Source organism: Rhinolophus ferrumequinum, chromosome 9 (genome assembly GCF_004115265.2).
Source record: "Rhinolophus ferrumequinum isolate MPI-CBG mRhiFer1 chromosome 9, mRhiFer1_v1.p, whole genome shotgun sequence".
Taxonomy (NCBI): Eukaryota; Metazoa; Chordata; class Mammalia; order Chiroptera; family Rhinolophidae; genus Rhinolophus; species Rhinolophus ferrumequinum.
This window is the reverse complement of record NC_046292.1, coordinates 42,790,760-42,815,138: the sequence shown is the minus strand read 5'-3', so window position 1 is coordinate 42,815,138 and position 24,379 is coordinate 42,790,760. Positions and strand designations below refer to the sequence as shown.

Below are 24,379 nucleotides of genomic sequence, written 5' to 3'. Positions count from 1 at the left end.
CCTTTCCACCTCATTCCCTCAACCCCTTGTCGGTAACCAATTTTATTGCTTTCTAGTTTATCATTCCTGTATTTCTTTTTGCAAAGGTAAACAGACAGATACATTTGTGTTTTCTTATTTCTCCTTCTTTCTTACACAAAAGGTAATGCCCTATATATACTTTTGCACTTTGCTTTTTTTTCCTGGAAGTCACTCCACATCCATCCATTCATGGAAATGCACATACTTGTGGGAGATTTTTACGGCCACAAATTATTTGCTGCTCCTCCAGCAAAAGGTGGAATCTATTTCTTCTTCCCTTGAATTTGGGATGGCTTTGTGAATTGCTTTGAGCAATAATAGCAAGTGGAATAAGTGCTGTTTAGATCTACTTTTATATCTTTCAAGTGTGATTTGTAGTTTTCTTTGTATAATTTCTGAGCATTTCTTACTAGAAATTATGTCATCTTAAATAAGTTACTTTATCCTTCTGACTATCAGATTTTTCACGCATAAAAAAAGGGGATTATAATAGTTTCCTTGAAGAGTTACTGTGAATAGTAAATGAGGTAAATTGCAAACTAAGTCCTGTGTAAATCCTAGTTCCCTTACTCTTTCCTTTGAGGCTCATGCTTGCTCTGGAGGAAGGGGAGGAAGGGAATAATTTGTCACACCTGTCTAGCAAGGCCATTGTCTAGGGCAGTCAATAAGTCAGTCAATATTGCAGCTCTCACCATGTACCAGGAGCTGTGACAGTTGCGAGGAATATGACAGTGAGAAAATCAAACACGATTCCTGCAATCATAGAGCTTCTGGGTAATGAATATTTCCCATTAATCACACAAGATTTTACAAAAGCAAAATGCAAACCCAATTAGCAAGCCAGGCCTTGCAATTCAACAGATGCTAAAATTGTACCACATAGGGAAGTGGAGGCTTTCAATACTTTTATAATACAGATCCCAGTTTGAATCATCATGCAAGCAGATATTACCTAAAATAAGAAAGCATCAGAGCTGGAGGGAACACACGGAGGAGGGAACTGAGGACCAGTGGGTCCTGATCTGACCAGGATCACACAATCAATGAGTGATGGAGCTGGGACTAGAAACTCGGTATCCAGGCTCTCAGGCTGGGGTACATTCCAACACACACCCACTGTCATTCTATTTTCCATCTGCATCTCTTGTCACTATCACGTACATATCAGGACTTCAACTGTCTATGCTGGTTGTCTAGGGAACATTGGCCAGAAATGAACAGCACATTTCTAAGAAAGACCTGATATCACTAGAGTCATTATGTCATGAGGCTGCAACTCACTCCACAAAGAAGGCAATCTAACACAACTATATTGACACGTAGAGTTAGAATGAGGATCAAATGAGACAAAATCAGAATCACTCTAGCATAGCATTGTTTGGAATCAAACAGACACAATAATTTACTGTCTATGTGACCTTTACCAGGTTGTTCAATTTCACTGAGCTTTGTTTGTTCTCACTTTTAAAATGAGCATGTACCTGTGGAATCTGTGGAAGACAGTGCTAATCATTCTCAGTTTGGTTTCCCCTTCCTCCATACTAATAGAACCCCTACCCCCAATTCTTAGCTGCGAAAAAGGCTGTCTGGAATAAAGACCACATTTCCCCGGTTTGTAGCTATGGCCATGTGACTAAGCTCTGTCTGGTGGAAAGCCAGCAGAAATGGTATGTCCAACTTCCAGGAATAACCTTAAAGGGCAGAAGTACGACCTTCTTCTACTTTTTTTTTTTTTCCTGCCTTTGGTTGGAATACAGTGATGAAAAGTCGAGCTACAGGAGTTATCAGGGACCAAGAGGTAACCCTGGGAATGAAAGCCACACACAATGAAGCCCATGCTAGGAGTCTGGGCCACTGTGAGCCCTGAACCATCCTGAACAGCTGACTAATATTTCGATGTAAGATTTTTTTTTTCTATTGTTTTTAAACCACTGCTATTTTGGGGACTAGACTATCTCATGCAGTGATGGAAAGTAGTCCTACCAATATTAACTTCTTGCTATAATGGGTATCTGCTGCTTTTGCCTGCCTGGCTTCCAGTTTTAATCATTATACCTCAAGTTTTCTTTGAGGAATGACCCCTTCCCCAGGCTTAGTGGAACTGAGAATTAAGTTGCATCACCTTCCCCTAATCTGGACCAACTGGAGTTTGAATTTGAATGGAATTTGAATCTTGGACAGTATAACCCAAGCACCAAGAATGTCAGACGTGGATATGTCCTGGAGGTGGGTGGCAAGGAAAGAAAGCTCTTCCTTACTAAATGGCATCAAATAAGAAATGTAGCAGGAAAGCTAAGATAGAAAATGACCATTTTATAACCACCGTAATAATGGATTCAGACAAGAATCATCAATGGATACGAAAACTGTTCAGGGAAAAAACGTTGGGGAACAGGATATTCACAGTCCCAAAGTGCCACTGCAAAGGTTATTTATCAACTACAAAGGCATAAAGCTACCTCCACAGTGGAGAGAGCTGGTGGACTCCATCTAGCCAGATGATCAAAGGTAATATTACCAACGATGGGACATCCTGTGACCCCTTATATGTGGTACTGAGAAGGATTCAACATCATCTATATATTAGTCCTGACAGAACTTATTAACCTGAACATAATTAAGAAGAAATAATCAAACAAATTCAAACTGAGGAATATTCTGCGCAACAACTGACCTAGACTCTTCAAACATTTCACTGGCATGAAACACTTAAAAAAAAAAATGCTGGGAAATTATTCTAGATGAAAGGAAACTAAAAAACATATTAATTAAAATGCATGGTCTTTGATTGGATCTTGGAAAACAAAACAGGACAGGTATAAAGGACAGTTTTGAGACAATTGGGGAAATTTGAATATAGATTTCATGTTATATGATAGTATAATATTTATAGTATATTATATTAATATATAATATATATTGTATATTACCAATGTAAGTTTCTTAACTATGAAAATTGTGATTATATAGAAGAATATTCCCATTCCCTTGCTCTTTAGAGATCCACGCCAAAATACTTTGGGGCCAACTATCATGATGTCTGCAACTAATATTGAAATGGTTCAGCAAAAACTTAAAATGGGTAAAACACACACAGAGAAAGAGAGACAGAGAGAGAAAAGAGAGAAAGGAAGCAAATGTTGCCAGATGTGAACACTTAGTGGAGCTGCTCAAAGGGCATATGCTCCAGTGTACTATTCTTGCAACTTTTCTGTAAATTGAAAATTTTCCAAATAAAAAGATGGGGGGTGGGAAGTCTCTTTTCCTTTTTTCATCCTAAGAGTGAAAAACAAAACCTTCAAAACAATTCTTGCTTCTTGTCAGATCACAGGCCCTAGGACCTTAATTTTAAAAAAATTAAATTTAGGAGGACGAAGAGTGATGGTAAAGGGGGGAGGTCAAATACATAGTGACGTAAGGAGCCCTGAAGCCAGAGAACCTGTGGCCATGGGAGTGACACCTGCGGCCACTAACATGATGCCATGGAGGCTTGCCACTGTGAGGGACATTTGAGGTCTCCTCTGGGTTCAGTCTGTGCGACAGTGGCCTTCAGGACGTGCTCAAGGTAGGAAGAGCCCTAGAATAGGGGTGGTGAGCAAGGAAATTGGGGGCTTATTACACTGGCGATCAGGCCCTGCCTCTTTCTCCAGTCTTATTTCCTATGCTTCTCCCTTCAGTCTTGCCCCTCCCCCCTCTGAATCTCCAGCCCCACAGACCTTCCTACTTCTCCAACAGGCCACGTGTGTCTCTCCACTTACAAATGGGATGGAGCCCACATCCTTACTATGCAGAGAAGGCCCTCCACCCTTCTGCCTTAGCCAGCTCTTCCCTCACTCAACTCCTTTCCCATGTTTTTGTCCCCGTCCGTAAGCCATCCTAAACCCTCTGTACTTGGCCACATTCAACATTCGCTGCTTCATGTCTCAAGGCTGCCTGCCTGGAGTTACCTCCCTCTCCCCTGGACTCTCCAGTGAACCCCCACACTTCCCTCAGCCCTCCGCTCGGTGCCTTCTTCAGTGGAGGTCTTCCTGCTCTCTACTCCTGGTCCAGAAGTTCCTGCTTCCACCAGTCTCCCCTTGACGGGCTCCAGTGCATCTCATTCCATGGCTAAAACCCTTCTCTTCACCAGCTAGCCTCCCCCATGATTTTGTGACCTTCCAGACACCAGGGATGGTGCCTGACTCATTCCAGTGTTGAGAGCAATATCCGACTTCGGGTTTGTGAATGAACGAACAAATGAAGAAAAGGTAAAATACTCCCGGCACAGTAATGATAATGTCAACAGTTAAGAACAGCATCAAGCATTATATTATACCAATCGCCTTTACCCAAATCATTAAATCCCTCAAAGAACTGTGAGGTATGGGCTCCGAATAATAGAAGCCAATCAGTAGTGAGCTATTACACGTGTCTAAGCATGTCTAAGCATTTTATATGTACTTGCTCATTAAGCCTCACAATAGCCTTATGAAATATAATAATGCTATTATCATTTCCCTTTTATAGATGAGGCTACCAAGTCCTTGACAAATGAAGTTATTTGCCTCAGGTCACACATCTAGTAAGTAATGGAGCTGGGATTCATCTCCTTAGAGTCAATGGCTGGACTCCAGACTCCATCATTACGTACTTCCAAATGCCCTTGTCAAAATTTACAATAGTGGTAACTGTCATGAATAGTTGTGAACGTTCAATGTGGTCACTGCGAACAGTTCTCAATTTCAAAAGACATTTTTGGGGAGTGAGAATGTGCTTCACATGCCTCTGCACACAGCACCTCTGAGTTGCCTGTCACTTAATCCCTGCCACCATGATATTTGACATTTTTGGTTGCATCAGTTGGGATAGGTAACATGATAAAACATCTTAGCATGAATAAACGCAGAAGACATGACCAGGAGTGCTTTGGAAAAGCCATTTGTTCTGGATTCCTAAGTCATAATCCTCCAGGAAAAGAGCTTGAAATCCAGACTTGCTGGAAACCAACAATAGACTAAACATTGCATGCTCACATCCACGCCAGAACATGGGATGTTACAGGAGCCAGACTTGCCAGCTTCCATCTCTGGCCCCTTGCAATACAGAGAGGAGCAGAATATAGGAAGTCCACAGAGTGTGTGCTGTGATTCAGCATGAATGCTTGAGTTGTAAGTGGACTTCAGACTTAGGACCAGTGTGGGGCCTGTCATTTTCCAAATCCAGAATCTTTGGGAGCTAGAGTCAGAGGGAAGGAGCTGAAGACAGTAGATGTAGTGACAAATCTGTAGTCTCTCAATTGGGGGCTTGAATTCATGCTCTATAATTTACTCTTTGGTGTGAACGTGGGCTAATTAACCTCTTTGAACCTCAGTTTTATTATCTGTAAAATGGAGGTAATAGCATCCACTATATGTTTGTGAGAATTAAATGAAAAATGCCCACATGTAAAGGTCTTCCTAATAATGAATAACATTTATTGAGCACCTCCAATGTCAGGCAATGCTTTAAGCATTTTTTAAAACATGTCTGAACTTATTTAATCCTCCCAAGTACCCTATGAAGAAGGAACCTGGAAATCAATAGGCTCTCCTGGGACACCAGAGACCAGGCAGCCAGGAATGGAAATGGTCAAACACACTGGCTGTCCCACATGGAAGATGTATCCTGATAAAGCTACTGCCTGATTCAGATGGCAGACCATTACCTCTATTCTTGAAGAGGCAGCACAGTGATGGCTGGAGACAGACCGACTTTGGAGTCAGACAGACCTCGTTCTCAGCCCAACTTTTCCATGGACTGCTGAACATTTTCAGCAAGTTCCTTAACCTCTCTGAGCTATAGTGTCCTCAGTTACATCACGAGGGATAATTCTCTGAGCTAAGGTGTAGCAATGAGGATTAACTGATATAAGATCTACAAAGAATTTAGCTTTAAGGAGTGCTCAGCAATGAGGGAGCTTATTGCTATTATTATCATTTTTATTATTATTTCTCAAATGTGCGCGGTCCATATTTGCAGTCCCACCCTTGCCTCAGACCAGTCTTAATGCAGGTCTCAGCACCTCTGTGCTCTCACAAAGAAATTCATTCATACCAAAGATGGAGTTTCCTGGAGATCTTATCAGGGAGACAGAGGCGGTAATTTACATTACACATCCCAGAACAAGTGTTTGGAATCCTCTTTTGACATCTTTCTTCTCCTGAATCTAGTTTCTGCACTGCCCCTCAACTTGCTCATCTGTTAACCAGGTGAAGCTCTATTGTCCCACTTTTAAATTTTCCCATGATCCTCTGTCTCTCACCCCTTGTCAGTTCTTGACCAAATTTTGCATCTAAACTTGCACATCCTACTCCACAAACCCAAAGGGCTGACATTGTCCTGCTGATCCTCCTTAGACGGGAGTTTAATACGTTAGGGATCACAGCTCTGTCCCACCCTATGCAGCCTTTCAAAGTCCTATCTAGACACACACTGAAAGGTGTTCTAGTAAAATTTTCTCTGTCACATTCCATCATTACACCTCTTCACTACTAACATGGGGTAGCGTGCCACATAATAAGTACTCAATGGCAGTTGTCTATGATTATTTACAGAACACTCCTATTTATTGGTAGTAAAGCAGGTTTCTTATTGACTTCTATTAGGAAATATACTTAACTGATGGAGTCATTTTGCATACATGGGTGTCACAAATTTATAAATTTTAAAAACAAGTTACATTTTACAGGGGCCTTCGCTCAGAGTTGTTCAAATGATGAAGACTCTTTCCACAGTTGTACATGTAATACCATTTTTAAAAACTAGCATTTGCTTGACTCGTACCAACTAAATAAATCAATAAGGAAAGTTGAATTGGTAGGAAAACATCCTTGCCTGGTCTCTTAATAACAAGGAGGACAAAATGATATAAAGCAGCAACCATTTTGGTGAGAAGGGGAAACAAAACAGCCATGAGTCTGCTTGATGTAAAATACCAATGACCACCAAGCAACATTAGCAATCGGGCAAAATCATCAAAATTCCAAACGTTATTAATTCTGCTTTCAAAGAATTGGGATAGCAAGTCTTACTGAGTCTTTTACAGAGAAACAAAGAGGGGTGCGTGTGTGCGTGTGCGTGTGTGACATGTAGAGTAGGTCTCTGGCTATTTCAGTCATCTTCCTAAAGCAGTTAACCTTGACCCCAAAGCTGATGAGTAGTGCTTTCCGCTATAGTTAGAGAAGAAGGAAGGTCTGCCATTCTTGGGCAGAAAAGGACTGACCGTGGGATTTTACTTTCTTTATTAGAACTACATTCTCCACTCAGGAATTTGCAGATCTTTGTGATATGTCATGTTTCCAAAGGATTTTGTAATTCTTTTTGATCTTAGTGTCTTTAGTTCAGGGACATGGTCCCAAGGGATTAGGCTAGGGGACAGGAAACTAGCAAAGAAAGACCACAAGAGACAGAAACTAGGGGGGATAGCATTTACTGAGCACCCACTCTATTTCAGGCATGCTACCAGTTGCTTTTACCTGTATAATGATGTTTAATTGTCACTGTCTTCCAAGAGACTGGTATAATTATTTTCTTTAAATAAAGGAAGAAACTGAAACTTAGAGGGTAAGAGGCTTGCCCAAGCTCTCAGAGCTAGTGAGGGGCAGTTGAATGGTTTCTTGGTTTTCTGATTCCAGCTCTTACGTTCTCTTCTGTATACTATAACGCCTGTGTGAGATAGAACAGAAGAAACTGGCTATGGTTTCCCATAGCCAGACTCCTTGCATGCCTTTGGAGGTACATAAGGTGGTGATAAGAGCTCAGGCTTAACAGACAGACAAGACAGTTTGTAACTTACCTGTAAGACAGTACCAGTTGTTAAAATAGTGAAAACTAAAATATTTTCATACTAATTCATAAACTGCTGCTGACCTGAGCCCCTCGAATGGTCCCTCTGCTACCTCCACCATCCCACACCCCCAACCCCCACCCAGCCCTCCACTTCCGCCCCAGGACTTCTCAGACTTCTCCCCTTCAGCAACCAAATAGTTAAGTCATTGTCCATTAGGAGGCCTATGGGGAACTTAGTACAATTCTTTGGCCAATTTACTCTGATTCCTTTTTTTTATGATTTAATTAAATTTATTGCGGTAACAATGGTTAATAAAATTACATAGGTTTCAAGTGTACAATTCTATAATACATCATCTATATATCACATTGTGGCTCATCACCCAGAGTTAGTTCTCCTTCCATCACCATATATTGGACCCCCATGAGTTTCAATACTATATCAGTTGTTAACAACTTTGAATATTTTCCCTGCCCCTAGCCTGCTTCTTCCCCTCCCTTACACCCAGTTCATCTATGGAAAGTTCCATCTTTGCCAATGTGGGTCCTTGATTTATGGGATGCTGAATCTGGAAAATGGGCAGACTAGAACTAGAAAGGGAGACTGAAAGGGAAACTGAGTTGACCTGTGGAATAAAGAGTTGAAAAGGATAGGAAAGGAAATAAAGTCTTGAAGGCTAAAGTTTGAGAATGTGTCAGTGTATTTGCGGGAATATTGGAACCACACAGTGTGTGGTTTGCTGGAACCATAGCGTGTGGGGTTCTGGGAAAGTACTATAATTTAATGAATTAATAGGGAGGAAAGACTTCCTGCGTAGTGTTGCTGAGAATTGGTCTTTGTTCAAGTTCCCAAGAGACATAAGGAAAAAAAGAAAGGGAATTTGTCCATCATTACTACTGAGCCATGCTTATTTATAGTCTACTCAGCATAGAGACGAGGCCACACAGAGCCCTGGATTTATGAAGGTTACAATACGATTACCTCTAAGGTTCCTTCTAATGTTAACCGTAAACAAAACACCTGACCTGACCCCTCGGATGTTGTTCAACTTCTATGGGCTCTAAAGTAGATGACAAACTGTGGGGTCACATAGTACTGGACACAGTAAGTCCGTCATACTCTTAGATCTACCTATAACCCACTATGAGGTTTTAGGAGAGTCTCTTACCTGTATGGGTTTCAGTATTTTTGTGTGTAATTTAGGGAAGACAATATTTATTGTTGTTGCTCCTTGTAAAGTTGTTTTTACTAGTTTTTGAGTTCTATGTGCCAGACACTCTGTTTTATGTCTATTACTTAATTGCAGCCCTACAACAAATCTGTGAATTATGTATGATCATTTCCTTTTCACAAAGTAGACCCAGAAAACATGAGCAACTTGCTCAATGACTCTCACCTAAACTGTGGCAGAACTGGATTCAGTGTCCTCTCTTGCTCCAAATCCAGTGCTTTTGCTTTATGGCTTCCCAGTCTGCCTGCAGACCCTAAAATGGAAGATGTGAGGAAGCTTTTGTACGGGAGAATGCTTTCAAACATGTACATAAAATGCCATAGAAATATCAGGGGTTTAAAAATATCTTATCAACTACTCGTCTTTTAAAGTATTCATCTCTACTTTTGTCATTTCATCACAATTGCCATTCCATATTTGGGGTGCACACTGTTTTGCACCATCCCGATCCCCTTTCAATGAAGAACTCGTTATTCCCCCAGCGGCTGCTGGGAGTGCTGTCAGCAGACAGCTTTCCGAGATCCCTCAGCTGCAGAGGGCCCCCCCCCCCCGCCCCCGTCACACCCCTTCCTGGAGCAGCTCACATTCAGTGACTGATTAATGCAGGAGTATGAAGACTTGGCCACCTGGGCCTCACTTTGGACAACTTTGAAGAGTCATTCTGGGTCCTGAGCTCTTGGTGGCATCAGCCAAGTTTGTTTTGGGGTCTGCATCATGGATTGCTTTCTCACTCTGTCAATGCTGCTTCTGACCTCGCCTCTTTCCACAGGTGTTAATCCCCAGGCACTCCCTAAAAATGTCCTGTGGACTAAACACCTTTTGCGTTTGCTTCCTGGAGGACTCAGTCTGTGAGAATATTGTATTATAGTTCTTTATGAGTCCAAAAACTGCTAACCTTATGCTTCTTGAGGGCAGAAAACTCATTTTATTCATTCTTAAATGACCAGAGCTTGGCCTGGTATTAGGTCCAGAAAAGATGCTGATTATATCTTCAATGAAGGAGAGAAATAGATCTGTAAATCTTTAGGATAATAATATTAGTTAACACATAGTATTTATAATTTGCCAAATACTATTTTAAGGGCTTTGAACCTAACTCAATTAACTCTCATAACAATCCTAGGAAGTTATTATTATGATTATTATTATTCCTATTTTACAGATGAATAAAGGGAAATACCTAATGGCTATAAGTTCTGCCCAGAGCCACACATCTAGTGACGGATCTGTGTTTTAATTGCCAGGAATCTGTCTCTGAGGTCCACTCTCGTAACTGCTCGTCCTTACTGCTTTGCTTCTTGTATCCTGTACATACCAATCTCTCACCCACATATTTATCAGAGAGGGATAGAAAAGAGCTAGGTAAGGAGAGGCGAAGGGATAGTCCTCTTATTCGGTGGCCCTGAAGCATCACAGAGTATATCCGAGGGATGAAAAGTCTGCTCAATGTGCCTAGCCTGCAGGCTTGGCATATTCAGGGTGGGAGGCTGTAACGCCCCCCACGTGATTTGGGTGCACAGCAAGGTTTGGGAACCACTGATGCAGACGGCACTTTCAGGCATACAGGAAGCACTATAAAAATGCCAAATGGAGGCCCAGGGATGTGAAGTGATCTGGCAGTGGCCACCATGGCACAGAGAGAAACAGCCAAGACTCCTCTGTTCCAGGGTCCCAGCCCAGGGCTCTTTGAGCTATGCTTCCTGAGGCTGGGCCAGGAATCTGCCCTGGCAGGGGGAACCACATACCTCACACGTGCATCTAATGATTCCTCAGGAAGTGGAGGCTTTGGGGCTGACAAACGCTGCACCGGAAAGGGGAGGGGAGAGCCCTTCAGGAGGGGGTCAGCAGAGCCAGCTTGCTCAAAACATTGTCCTTTCCTTCCTCCAACAGGATGCCAGGAGCCCCACAGAAAAGGGACTCATTTGTCTTCATTCCCAACACAATAACTTGCTGCTGGCCTTTCTCTTGGGCCTTGTTCAGAGCAACAGGATACAATCTCTGCCAAGAGAGAAGGAAGGAAGGAGGAAGGGAGGGAAATGACAGGAGCTCAGAATCTCTAGGCCCCCCAGCCTGGATCCTGGAGCCAGAAAAGACCCCGCACCTTGAGGCTAAGGACCCAGCCTACGTAGGAGCGTCTGGGTCCAGCTGGGCCTGGTAGGACAAAGTTTTCAGTTGCAGGGCAATCCTTACTCAGAGGTAAGGTGAGCAACCGTTATAAGCTATCGTTTCTGGGTGGCTTCTGTCCAACTTTTATCTTAATCTAGTCTTCTGTGCACATTTAGAGAGGAAAATAAATAGGATCAATGCAGAACAGGACTTTCGTTCCTTTCTCCTTTGGAGTTAAAAAGAAGAATGTATGCTTTGGAGCTTTTTTTGTAATTCAGATTTTTCTGGCTCACCCCAGAGGTACAGCAGCAGAAACTCTGTGTGTGTGTGTGTGTGTGTGTGTGTGTGTGTGTCTGTGCGCGCGCACGTAGGGGTTGGGGGCTTAGCCTTAGTAGAGGTGGAAGGTGGGTGGGTGAGGAATTGGTATTATGCTGAAATCTACCAAGGTAGGTATTATCAGAACAATGAACAATCAATAAATTTAAAAAACTTTTAATTGGGTTCCAAATATATGCCAAACACTGCTGGGGATGAGCTGTACATTGTGAACCCAGAAGCTTACAGTTTAGTAGGTAGCTTAGACAGGTAATGGATGACTAAGGGCTAGAATTACCTAGACAGCAAGAGTCAGCAGCTGGGAGTCTGAGGGACTCCCATAAAGAGACCTCCCGCCACCCCCAGTCTAAGCACATAGGGAAGGTGAACAGCTTAAAGGGAGTTTAAGATCGCCTTCCTGGCCAGGAATGGTTCCAGAAGAAAGTTGCACTCATTTTAGATTAACATTCTAGTCTTGCCTCTAAGACTCTTCCGAGGTGCAGAACAAAAAATCATCATAGTCAATTAAAACATGGGCCCTTGATGTGAACTCTGCTTCCTGTCAAAGAAATCACAGATTTTTTTTTTTTTAACTAAATTTACTTAGATTTCAGCACAGACACATTTTGGTTCTTAGAGTCTCTTCCCCCTCCTCCCGCCCTCCCCCCACCCCCAGCGTTTCCAATCTCCAGTTGGAATGCAGAGATAAGATGGTGAAGAGGGCCTGAAGAAATTTCTGTGGTGGGCCCTGGGGTAAGAAGGAGAAATAACAGGTTTCTGGCCTTTTCTGTGGAGCTCCCCAGCCTGGCTGTAGCCCACAGTTAAAAGCAGCAGACTGGAATCAAGTCCAAATGGATTCAACCCAAATCATTCAAACCTGGGTTCGAATACTGATGCCACCACTTGATTTCTGTGTGAACTTGGGCAAATGAATTTCTCTGAGACTCGGCTTCCATATCTGCAAAATGAGACTGCTGATAATAGTTCTTGCATTATTATGAAGATTAATTTAGCAAAGCTTTGCACAGTGCGGACACTGAAAGCAAGGCTAGCGATGATTAATTCAGCAGGCTGTGAAAAGGAGGGTGGGACTAACTTTAGGGAGACGGTGACCCTGACATTCACGGGTAGCCCCAAGTACTGACTGAAAGATAGATGACTTCCTTATGGGCTAGTAAGCTCCTCTTCACCCCAAACGCCCACAACCCTTGACCCAGACTCATCTCTAATAAATAACAGCTCAGACTGGTTACAGGGAGCACGTTTTGACTCCCCGTGCCCCTGCTGGGATGAAGGGACTCTGGGGGGTCAAGTTTATTGAAACACAAACTAATCATTTCTGTTGCCAAAGTAGGCTTTTGGCAGCGCCTTGTGAAGAAAGAAAGAGTGAAAAAATTTACCCTGCATTGCTGAGACAGCATTGTATTTAGACAATTCAATTTGGAAAAGCAAGACAGTTCCTGTAAGGACCTGCCACACCCCCTCCTCCCAGAACAAAAGGTTTTGTTGCGAGTATTCATATGGATATTAATACCGACACTGTAATGAGACCCTCAGTAGACTCATCAGCAGTAATTACCCCCAGCCTTGGTGCCACCCGTGGGAAGGTACCAAATTGCGCCTCCAAAAATTAGTCACTTGTAAGTTAACCCCACAGTCACGTCAAGCAGCCTACACTTGATGGCTGATTCACGAAGATTCCTTGACATCTCCGTAGTTAAGGGGGCCAGATCACCATGGGTAGTCTGCAGAAAGGGACAATTTCATGTTTGCAAAAGACCTACATGTCAGAGAAAGGAGTTTTGAGAAACCCAGAGACAGAGCTCTATTACTGGGTTAGTGATGGCAGCAGCACTAGTACGCTAAGCACTTACTAAGTACTTGCTGGGTGCCAGACACAGTGGAGAGCCTTGCCCCTGCCCAATCTAGTTTAATCCTCATCTAAATTCCTGGAACAGGGATGTTTCTATGATGCCCATTTTACAGATGATAAACCGAGGCTTAGAGAACATAAGGGGCTCTGCCCAAAGTTTCAACGCTAAAATGGCAGGGATAGCGACGTGAACCAAGTCTCGAGGAGAGATCTGAGTTTCACCTGTGAAACAGGGATAGATGAAAAAAGTTGAGCATTTTCTCCTCACTTACTAAAGACATTTTAGAAGTTGAATTTTGCCTTGGGTTTGGACTTGACCCTCAGTATGTAAATCCATACAGGAAAGACTGTTCTGCCTTCCTAACCTTCCTCACTCTTTCTCTAAATTTTTCCCTCTCAGGCTCAGAGTCCACACACAAGACCAGGGTTCAGACTTCTCATCTGCTGCTTTGGCTTCCACGTCTTTGTTCAGTCTTTTCCCTTTCCTTTTTCCTAGTTGGTTATTTAAAGAAATAACATGGTCTGAGAGAGACCAAGAATGAAAGAGAGTGAGAAAATAAGAGTGAATGAGAGAGAGAATGAAAGAACAAAAAGGGGCAAATAAGAGTGAGGAAGAGAGGATGAGAGAGAGAGAGAAAAGAGAGATCTGGCTTTGAAGTCTCCCAGACTTGGTTTGAAACATTGCTTTTTTACTATCCGTACAATTTTTAGTAAAGCTCTCGGACTCAGTTTCCTCATATGTACAATGAGGGAGGGACTACTTATAAGATTGTTGTGAGGATCAAATAAAATAATGTTTATGCATTCCCTGCTACCCAATGGGCACTCAGGAAACCTACCACTTCCTTCCTTCGTTTCTCCCTTCCTTTTCCCCCCTCTCTATTCCCTCCTTCCCCTCTCCCTCATCAAGCATCACCTAAACCCCAGGTACAGTCCAAGGTATCCCTACAGACGTTACCAGTTAGTCCTTCAGCATTTCATGAATGGCACGGTATTATAGTCTCGTTTTACAATAAGACCTAGAAAGAGAACATTATAAACTAGGAGTACCCAGCAAGTGGCTGTTCCAGCCAGCATTCCAATGCACATCTGTCTTTCTCCACTACTTGGGAGGGAGGGGAGGGAAGCATTTGTACTGATGGGTTTTACAGTTTTCTTCTTTGGAAGTTTCACTGGAGGGCTGTTGAGAAAATTATCCAAATCATGTTAATGAGCAATTGAGTGCTGGAGTTTCTCGGAGCGAAGGTGTGAACAAAGGCTTCTGGTTACCACTGGCAGCCCCTAACTGTGCTCATTATCTCAACTGATACCACCAAGGGGCTCTCAGCTCAAGTATTAACTCAATTGCCTCCTCTAAGGGTGAAGTGGGGCCAATAAAACTTAGCCACCTAGCTTATGGGTGGATGATTCTGTGCTCATTGATGGAGTGTTTTCTGAAACCATCTGGTGCTGAATTGTGTCATCCTACAAGCCCAATGAGTACCGGCTGGGCCCAGGGAGGCGCGAGTGCACTGAAGGAGCCCTTCAAAGCCTCGATGTGGGCGCAACAGAGCTGGATCTGAATCCAAGATCCATCACTAATGAGCTTGGGATGTCCAGCGTAGCTCTCAACCTGAGGCCTGGTTCCTCCTCTATAAAATGGAGTTAATAGAATTTATGTCCCTGGCCGGCCCGATGGCTCAGGCGGTTGGAGCTCCGTGCTCCTAATGCCGAAGGCTGCCAGTTCGATTCCCACATGGGCCAGTGGGCTTTCAACCACAAGGTTGCTGGTTCGACTCGACTCCCACAGGGATAGTGGGCTGCGCCCCCTGTAACTAAGATTCAAAGGACAACAACTTGACTTGGAAAAAGTCCTGGAAGTACACACTGTTCCCCAATAATGTTCTGTTCCCCTTCCCCAGTAATAAAAATTTTTAAATAATAATAATAAAAAATAATAATAAAGTACCAAGGGCTAGATCCTGGGCCCTTGGCTTTAAATTAAAAAACTAAAATAAATACAGAATTTACATCCGGATATAAAAGAAAGATCTTGATAAAGAATCCTGCACACAGTAGGTACTCAGCACACTTGATGTTCCCTCCCCTAAAGCAGTTCTCTCTGGGGAAGGAGAAGAGGAAGGAGAAAGAAATGCTGTCCCCAGACAAACTCATTTACTTCTCCTCTTTAGGGATATGACAGTTTCGCAACTCAGATTTGTGAATTTGAGTAGGCAAATCATTTTTATTGACGGTGTCGGTTTAAATGGTTTTATCTAGTTCGTCTCTTCCTCCCTCCCATTGCCCCATTACTTCATAAATCGGTTTCTTGCTTTTCCTTTCTCACCGATAGTCACTCTTTATTGAGCACTTACTCTGCTACATGCTGTGCTAAATGCCTTCCCGAGTTACCTTATTTCACAACAATAATAAATGAGTTATCTCATTTATTCTCTAACGACCCAGTGGAATAAATACCATTGTAATCTATATCTTACAGTGAGGAAATCAAAGCACAGAAAAGTAAAGAAATGGTTCCAGGGTCATAGAGTAATAAGAGTCATAGGAGGGAGAGTTGAATCTCAAACAGAGGCCTATCCAATTGCAATGTGCTTTTAGCATGATTGAGGTCAAGAACCCTTTTTTAGATCTTCCTGTAAGTGTCCAGTTGAGTAGGCTGTGGATGCATGAAGCTTTAATTCCTTTCCTTATAAGGAAGCTGCTTCCCCTGCATTTCTCCTCCCCCACTTCCCACATACAGTAAAGTGGGGCATGATGGTGGTGAACAGCTACAACCACAGGATAAGCGCAGCACTCCAGGGTATGAGCAGGCACCAAGAAAAAAGGAAACTGAGTCCTTGAATGATCTTGAGGGATGGAGCCCCCATAGTCTACTGGACTTCCTTTTACCTTGTTTAAGTGACTGTATTTGTCTGGGTGAAGCAGCTGAAACACTGCCCTGATCAGAAACATCTAATATTAAATGGCTGTGGAGTCATTGGGAGGACTGAAGAAACACTACGTATATTGAGCTTTTAGAAATGACCCCAACGTCTTGAGCAATCCAGAGATCTTCTACTTCTTCTTGGCCTTTCTATGAAATGTAAGCTTTGGTTCTAAAACACTCCAGCATTACTAGGACTAGGAAAAGTTATGCCTACTACAGTCAGAACCAACAGAATGGGTGCCCTGTGTCCTGACTCTTGAACCCCACAATTCAAGCAACTCAGCATTGGGCCCTCCACTGACTGGGCTGCAGAAAAACCAAACATCCTCATGACTAATCTTGCCACAGAAGCAACAGAGGCAGCAGAAGCTTGCCCCGTCACTTCTGCCTTCCAGAAATCATGCCCACGCATCTGATTGGACAAACCTAAATTACATCCAGAGCTTAGCTGCAAGGGAGTCTAGGACCTGTACCTTTCTAGCCCCTACATTATAGGGATATACACAAGAAGGGGGATGAGATGGATTTTGGGGTGCTAACCCACTATATCTGGCAAAGTGGATTTATTGCATCCTGAGGGTATACAGTCATTCAATAGATATTTTCTACTGAGCATTTATTATGTGTTAGTCACTGCATTAAATGCTGTGGTCACAGATGAGTACGACACAGTCCTTACCCTCCAAGAGTTCTCCTGTACAATTTATAGCATGGTGTGCTAAGTTCTATGAGGAAAGCAGAGCAGGGATGCTTACATAGGTCTCATGTATATGTGGGGAACGAGGGAATGCTGGTCAAGGAGGGCTTGGGAAGGTGATGCCTGCATTTAGTCCTGAAGGAGACACATCTCAGCTTTGCGACTAAGAACTTGGACTCTGGGAGGAGATGGTGTCGAATCCTCCTCTACCACTCACTAACTAAAACCTTGAATAAGTTCACTGATGGGACAGAATGTAAGGCAATGTTTGTCACCCTCCTTCCCCACCCACCAAAAATAACCCTCTCTCTCAGAAAACTTTGGGCTGCTATAACAAAATACAACAGACTGGGTAGCTTCTATTTATTTCTCACAGTCCTGGAGGCTGGAAGTCTGCGATCAGAGTACCAGCATGGTCAGGTGAGGGCCTTCTTCTGGGTCACAGACTTTTCTTTATATCCTCCTGTGTCAGCAGGGACTAAGGATCTCTGTGGAGTCTCTTGTAAGAGCACTAGTCCCATTCATAAGCGCTCCATCCTCGGGTCCAAAGTAGGTCCCAAAGGCCCCACCTCCTAATAACATCCCACTGGGCATTAGGATTTCAACATACAAGTTTTGGGGAGACACATTCAGACCATAGTAGGGAGTGGCTTTATATTTAACTCCTTATAAAAATCAGTGCTTTATTTGAACAAAATGATATAATATTAACTTGAAATAATATCAATGAGTTTGCTGCATAATGCCTTTGAGAGTAAAAGGCACTCACCCACAATTATACAACTAGAGACTGGTGGAACCAGAGCTGAACCTTTCTCCTCCGCCCACTTCTTAGCTATGAACCACGCCACTCTTCAAGCTTACTGGCTTCTCCCTGGTGCTCATTCCCTGCACTGTAGCTAATTTCCACACTGCACTTCTGATGTTTGGGACTTTGACTTTCTTGTGGACTTTTGGCTCAACCTGCGCCTTTGGCCTCCTAAGGTATCTCCGAAGGTCTTAGGCTTTAGACATGTGGCCCTGGGGATGCTCTTCTCTGATCTGGCCCCTCTTCTGGTTGGAACTGGACTCAGACTTATCTTGAGTCAGATATACCCCAGTCTGAGCACGTCTTCAGGTCAATAGGAGCAGCTAACACTGCAGATCTAGGCTTTCTTCCTAGATCTGCCAATAATAGGCTGGGATGGTCTCATCTGAATGAGTATATAGCAGACCAAACTCAAATTTTAAACAGCTGAGCTGGTCAACATTTGCATAAGCACTCCATACTCAATCACAGGTGATTCCCTTCTTTGTCACACAGCAGGCAGCATTTGACTCATTCTAGCACCTGCACAAATGGGAACCAGTAACTAAGGGATTCCCAAACATTTCCCCTGCCCCTGAGTTTCCTGAGATGTCCTGATATCACTGGGCTTGTTGGTTTTTCTGTCCTCACTCTTTCCTAAATCCACCTTAGGCTTTCTCTCAAACACTATTAGAATATGATTTTGGGTCAGTCCAGGGCTGGTGGGCCAAGGTCTCCGACTGCAGTGCTTTATCTCACCCAGCAGTACTGAGCTGTGTGGAAAGACTAGTGTTCACTTTCTATGTTGCCCTGAGCCCTAGACTGCATTCACTTATAACGTACAGAAAAATAAGCTAAGGTTCTAGGAAGACCACAAGCTGGAGAGGCAACCTACAGGCATGGAAAGAGTCCTGGTCTGGGACTCTAAAGAGAGGAATTGAAACCTTAGTTTTGATGCTGACAAGCTGTGTGAACTTTTGACAAATGATTCCCCCTACCCCACCTGTTTCCTTAGTAGTAAAAATCTGGAAGTTGGTTAGACTAGATCAAGGCTTTTCAACTGTTAATGTGCATCTAAATCACCCTGGGATCTATGAAAATGCAGATTTTGATGCAGCAGGTCTAGGGTTGATCTGGGCACCTACATTTCTAACAAGCTCTCAGGTCAAGCTCTTGCTGCTGGACCACAGACCACAGTTGGGGTAAGGGTCTATTTCAAAAGTCCCTTCAGCTCCTGCACTCTGCATACCTCACACTCTTTTTTAGTGACAAGAATGTCTCCAGTGGGTTTAAGTATACGTTTATCCACTCATTTGTTAAATTACACATATGTGTGGTTACAGATACAGGTGGTTAAAAAATTCAAATAGAGAAATACAAAAACACAGAATGTAGAAGTGGCCTGGTAATCCCGCTCCCAAGAGAGAACCACTGTTTAATGGAGTAAAGTATTTAAGAATGTGACCACCCACCAAAAGTGGCTCTCAGCTACTCCTGCTCAGTGAGCCTGCAGGACCTTTTGCTAAAGGAGTTCAAGTTTCTTCTCTACCTTAATCAGTGCAATCATCTCAGTGCGGTAAATGACAAGGAGTAGTGAGTTTGGGCTTATTAAGTGGAGGAGTGGAATTCTTTGTGTTGTATTTTCAGATGGGGATTTAGAGTCTACGGTGACTTCAGAGAGGGATCTTTAGAGAACTAGGGGAGGGAGAATGAAAACACAAAGGGCCACAAACATGGTCACCTGGGACTTTCCAAATAGGGACTTTCTCCTCTTTGATTTATCTATGGGAGCACTGCAGACATTAGGGGGGAAAGTTTGCCATATGTTTTCCCTACAAAATGTCCTGTGACATCAAAGCGTGATCTAATGGAATGAAGAAAGATGAGAATTTCATCAACAGTGGGCTCAGGCCCTGGTTCTGGCTACCTAGCGCATAATCCCCTTAGTCCAGGGGACCCAGGAGAGGGGAAAGTTTTTATCTTCTGCTACCTCAAGCACACAGGGGATAGGGCCAGATGCAAACTCTGGCTTTGCTGCTGTTTTAAGAGCAGACTCCTGGGACAAGATTGCCCGCAGGACTACAATGGGACCACTTAAGATGGTTATTCCTGACTTGGTACTTCTTTCTCTTTCTCCAGTCTCTTCCCCTCACCCCATTCTCCAGGATGGAATCTTGATGCACGTACAAAAGCAGTTCCCCCAAACGAACCCTGCTCTTTCTTGCCTCTGGATCCATTATAGGCTGTGTCCTATTCCTGTAACACTTCCCTTGTTCTGTCATCTCCCCACAACCTTCACTGATCTCCTGCCCTCCTCTCCCCTTGCACAGTGCAGTAGGGAGGCTCACCTCTCTTCTGGATCCTATATAGCCCCTATACTAACACTTCTTACACACTGTAATGTGATTTTTGTCTCCTACACTAGATCCTTCAGGACAGATACCTTATCCTATTTAAGGTTTTATCTCTTTCCACAGCATAAAGTGCACTCGTCAAATATTTGTTGAATGAACGGAAGAAATTTTATTCACTCGAGGAGCATTAAAATGATAATTACTAAATATGCTTGCAAGTATTAATTTCTGGTTAATTGAGAATTTACTAATAAAGATAGGGTCATTGATTCATTTACTTTGGGGACTAATTTTGAGAAGACAGTATGGTATAGTGAAAGACATTGGACTTGAGATCAGAGAGACACAAGTCTACCACTTATATATGATTGTATGTCATTAGGCAAGTGCTTGACTTATCTGGGCACCATTATCTTCAACAGGAAAAGAATGATTTCTATTATTATCGTAAGTTTAAATAAAATAATAGACTTCAAAAAAACTGTAATGAGATGTGCAAATGTCAGCATTTGACATTTGGTTATAATAGACCATTTAAGGAAATTAAAGAATATACCAAATGACTGTCACCAGCATTGGAGATGGCTCTATGTACAAGTTATGAAGATACTGTCTCTCAGTTACAACACCCTCCCCCATCTACCCCACCCCCACCCCCACTCCCACCCCCGCCATTCACACATTTCCGTACCGTTTTGAGAAACTTGGCTGGGACTCTACAAACCAAATGCCTCCTTTCCCAGCAGTTCCCTTTTAGACTCTACCAATAGGGGATGCTAGAGAGAGACTATAAGATTGGCAGAGGAAGAAGAGACTGGCTCTTTCCAGTTTTCTTTCTGTTCCTGTCAGTGTCACCCCAGTCTTGCCTCTTCACCCTGGCAGCAGCAGTTCCTACCAGTTGGCAATTTTCCAGTACTTAGAGCACCCGCTTCACTGAATCTCCTCAGAGACATCAGTACTAGCTGCTGGCACTCCCTCTTAAGGGGTCTGGGCTGCAGTACCACATCTCCTCCTCTAAACTGAGATCTTAGCACCAGCTGAGCAAAACCCCCTTATGTTTCAGTCCGCAGGGCTTTTCCTTCAAATTTCTACATTTTAATTATTCCAACTCTTTCCTTTGTTCCCCTAATACTACAAGGGATAGCAACTTCCCACAGTTGTTATCTTCTGTTACTCTTTTTGCTACCGTGTTTCCCTGAAAATAAGATCTAGCCAGACCATCAGCTCTAACTTTGGGAGCAAAAATTAATATAAGACCAGGTATAATATAATACCAGGTATAATATAATATAATATAATATAATATAATATAATATAATATAATATAATATACTACCAGGTCTTTAATATAATATATATAATACCGGGTCTTATATTAATTTTTGCTCCAAAAGATGCGTTAGAGCTGATAGTCTGGCTAGATCTTATTTTTGGAGAAACATGGTATATTAGTTCTTCCACACTGAATTAACAATTATTTATATTAAATTCTCTTTGTTAAAATAACTGGTATGTTTTCTGTCTCCTACTGTGTACTGAACGAATATACTCACTGACATATTAGGTTAGGTTTGGAGAAGAAAAAGGAGAACTTTGTAGAAAAGAGCTCAGGAAACTCTGGCAGTCTTTAAGACTCCTTGAAAAATTCTAGAATGTTCCTGTGGTAAACAGCTTCTAAGGTGACCCCCACTGAGCTCTATATTCTGGTGTTCATGTAGAATTGATAGGATGCCACTTCTAAGATCAGGTTACAAAAAAGACTATGGCTTCCATCTTGGATACTTTCTCTTGGATTGCTCACTTTAGGGGAAGCTAGCTGCCATGTGGATAGACAGTTCTGTTGCCAGACACACATGGTCTGCAAACACATGAGTGAGCTTGAAAGCAGATCACACTCCCTCCCCTCAGTCTTCCCTCAGATGAGACTGCAGCCTCACCATTTGACTACAACCTCAGGAGAGACCTTTAGCCAGAGGCTAAATCACACCCAGATTCCGGACCCACAGAATTGCAATTATAAATGTGAGTTGTTTTGAGCCAGTAAATTGTGGGGTAATTTGTTATATACAATAGATGATTAATGAAGTTCCTTTTATTAAAAAAACTATGCAAGGACAAAAAGGAAACATTTTTCTAACTCAGTGAATATGGAAAACTGGAGTAAGAATCAACAGTTACACATAATTTTATTCAATTGAATATTCATTTAGTTCCTACTATTTCACTTACTTCAAACCTTGGTTTTCTTTTCTGTGAAAAGTGTATTGGTGGAGAGGAAACTGGAACAAGGAGAATTGAACTACACATTTCTAAAGAATCCTCTGGCTCTAATATACCTACAGGCCAACCCTGAGCTAGGTATTAGATGAATAAAAAATACATGTCAAACTCTAGGTCTCATTTTTAAGAAGCTTATATTCATAATTGAGACATGGATAAAATTTAGTAACATAGGGAGACCAGGACTAATCAGGATTCTTGTTTGCAAACAGCGTATTTGTCATAATAAGTTAGCTTCTTTAACAGACAACCACAAACTATCAGTACTTTAACCTAATAAAAGTTCATTTCCTGGCATATGGTGGGAGGGATTCATTTCTACATACTCATTCAAAAACCAGGAGCTCAGGCTCCTCCCGTCTTGTGGCTTTACCCTCTTCTAGCTAACTTCAATGAACATCTGGGGAAAGCCAGAGAGTAGTGGATGGTATGAGAGGTTTGTATGGGTCACCCCTGGAAGTACATCACTTCTTTCTGTATTCTGTCGGCCAGAGGTCAGTCATATGGAACCAAAGAACTGCAAGGATTGCTGGGAAATGTAGTCAGCTGTGTGCTCAGGAGGAAAAGGAAATGAGGTTTGGTAAATACATAGCAATGTTTGCCACAAAAAGGAATCAATTCTTGTTGAATTAGGTGGAAAATAAATAGATTGGAATGATATATGCATAGTTAATGCCAAGTAGAGTTGTGTAGGGTGTGTCAAGCAGAGTTATGTAGGCTGTGTCCTGTAGAAAGGCACCTGGATAGAGGGCAATGAGTGGAGACTGTGCTCAGCTTGAAGGAAGGTTTGTTTCTTTCTAGTGATCTACCAAGACAGGTACACCTTTAAGAAATTCATGGAAAGGCACTGTATGTACTGGGTGACCCTGTGCCTTGTTCATAGAATTGATGGGAAGGTAAAGGGATGGGAATAAGACAGAGCTCAATGCCAGCACAAGCACAAGCTATTCAGGATGTTGCCGCTGAGCTGGTCATCAGTATTCGTCACAGTAAGTTAACGTCTTTAACAGATAACCATGAACTGTCCGTGCTTTAACCTTATAAAAGTTCATTTCCTGGCATCTGGAGGGTCATGCTGACAGCCCCTGCAGGAAACCCAGTGTCTCCCCAAAAGTTGTCCAAAGTATGGCACCAGGTAGGCTTCCTTCGGTTCTTGTGGCAGCACATTCCATATATAAGACTTCGGCTCTGGTTCATATACGGGATGACAGGAAAGGCTGGCAGTTTTTAAGGGGGCCCAAAGTAGGACAGAGTTTCTCAGGAGGTGAGGGCTGCAGTTCAATCAGCACTGACCCTTGGCACATACGTTCTGGCAGATGACAGGATGTAGGAGGTAACAGAGTAGGAAAAATGTCACTATGAATCTCATGGCACACTCAAGTAGAAGAATTGCAATACAGGTTCCTAGGATTCTGAAGGAAGGTCACACATCCGCAACAGAGAATGATACAAATAGGTCATTAGTCCAAGTTGGTTAAAAACAGAAAACAAAGCAAACAAACAAACAAAACAGGAGCCACAAAGTGAAATTACCAGAAATGACAAAAACAAGAAACATCATGCTCACACAGTTCAAATTATTCAGGAAATAGTTTTAATCACTCTTAGTACATATTAACCAGAGGGACCTGGTTTATTTTGAGAGGCAGAATATGGAGCACATAGTAAGTGCTTAAAAAATGAAAGCTATTCCCATGTTAGAAAACACTAACGGAGTTCATCACCGCCAAGCCAATATTACAAGAAATGTTAAAGGAACTTCTTTAAGAATAAGAAAAAAAGATGAAAAATATGAATGATAAAACGACAACAATTACTTTAAATGTAAATGAACTAAATGCTCCAATCAAAAGACATAGGGTGGACTTTAGGTTGTACTACAAGGCTACAATAATCAAAATAGCATGGTATTGGCAGAAAAACAGACACATAGACCAATGGAATAGAATTGAGAACCCAGAAATAAAACCACATAAATATGG

General features: G+C 42.5%; 1 long non-coding RNA gene across 1 annotated transcript in view; it reads right to left on the bottom strand.

Moving 5' to 3' along the window:
- Nucleotides 1–24,379, bottom strand: part of LOC117027177 (uncharacterized) — a 169,228-nt gene that overhangs the window by 10,041 nt on the left and 134,808 nt on the right. The window contains exon 4 of the long non-coding RNA XR_004423877.1: nt 9,225–9,312. This is a non-coding gene — a long non-coding RNA (uncharacterized LOC117027177). The remainder of the gene's footprint in view (nt 1–9,224; nt 9,313–24,379) is intronic.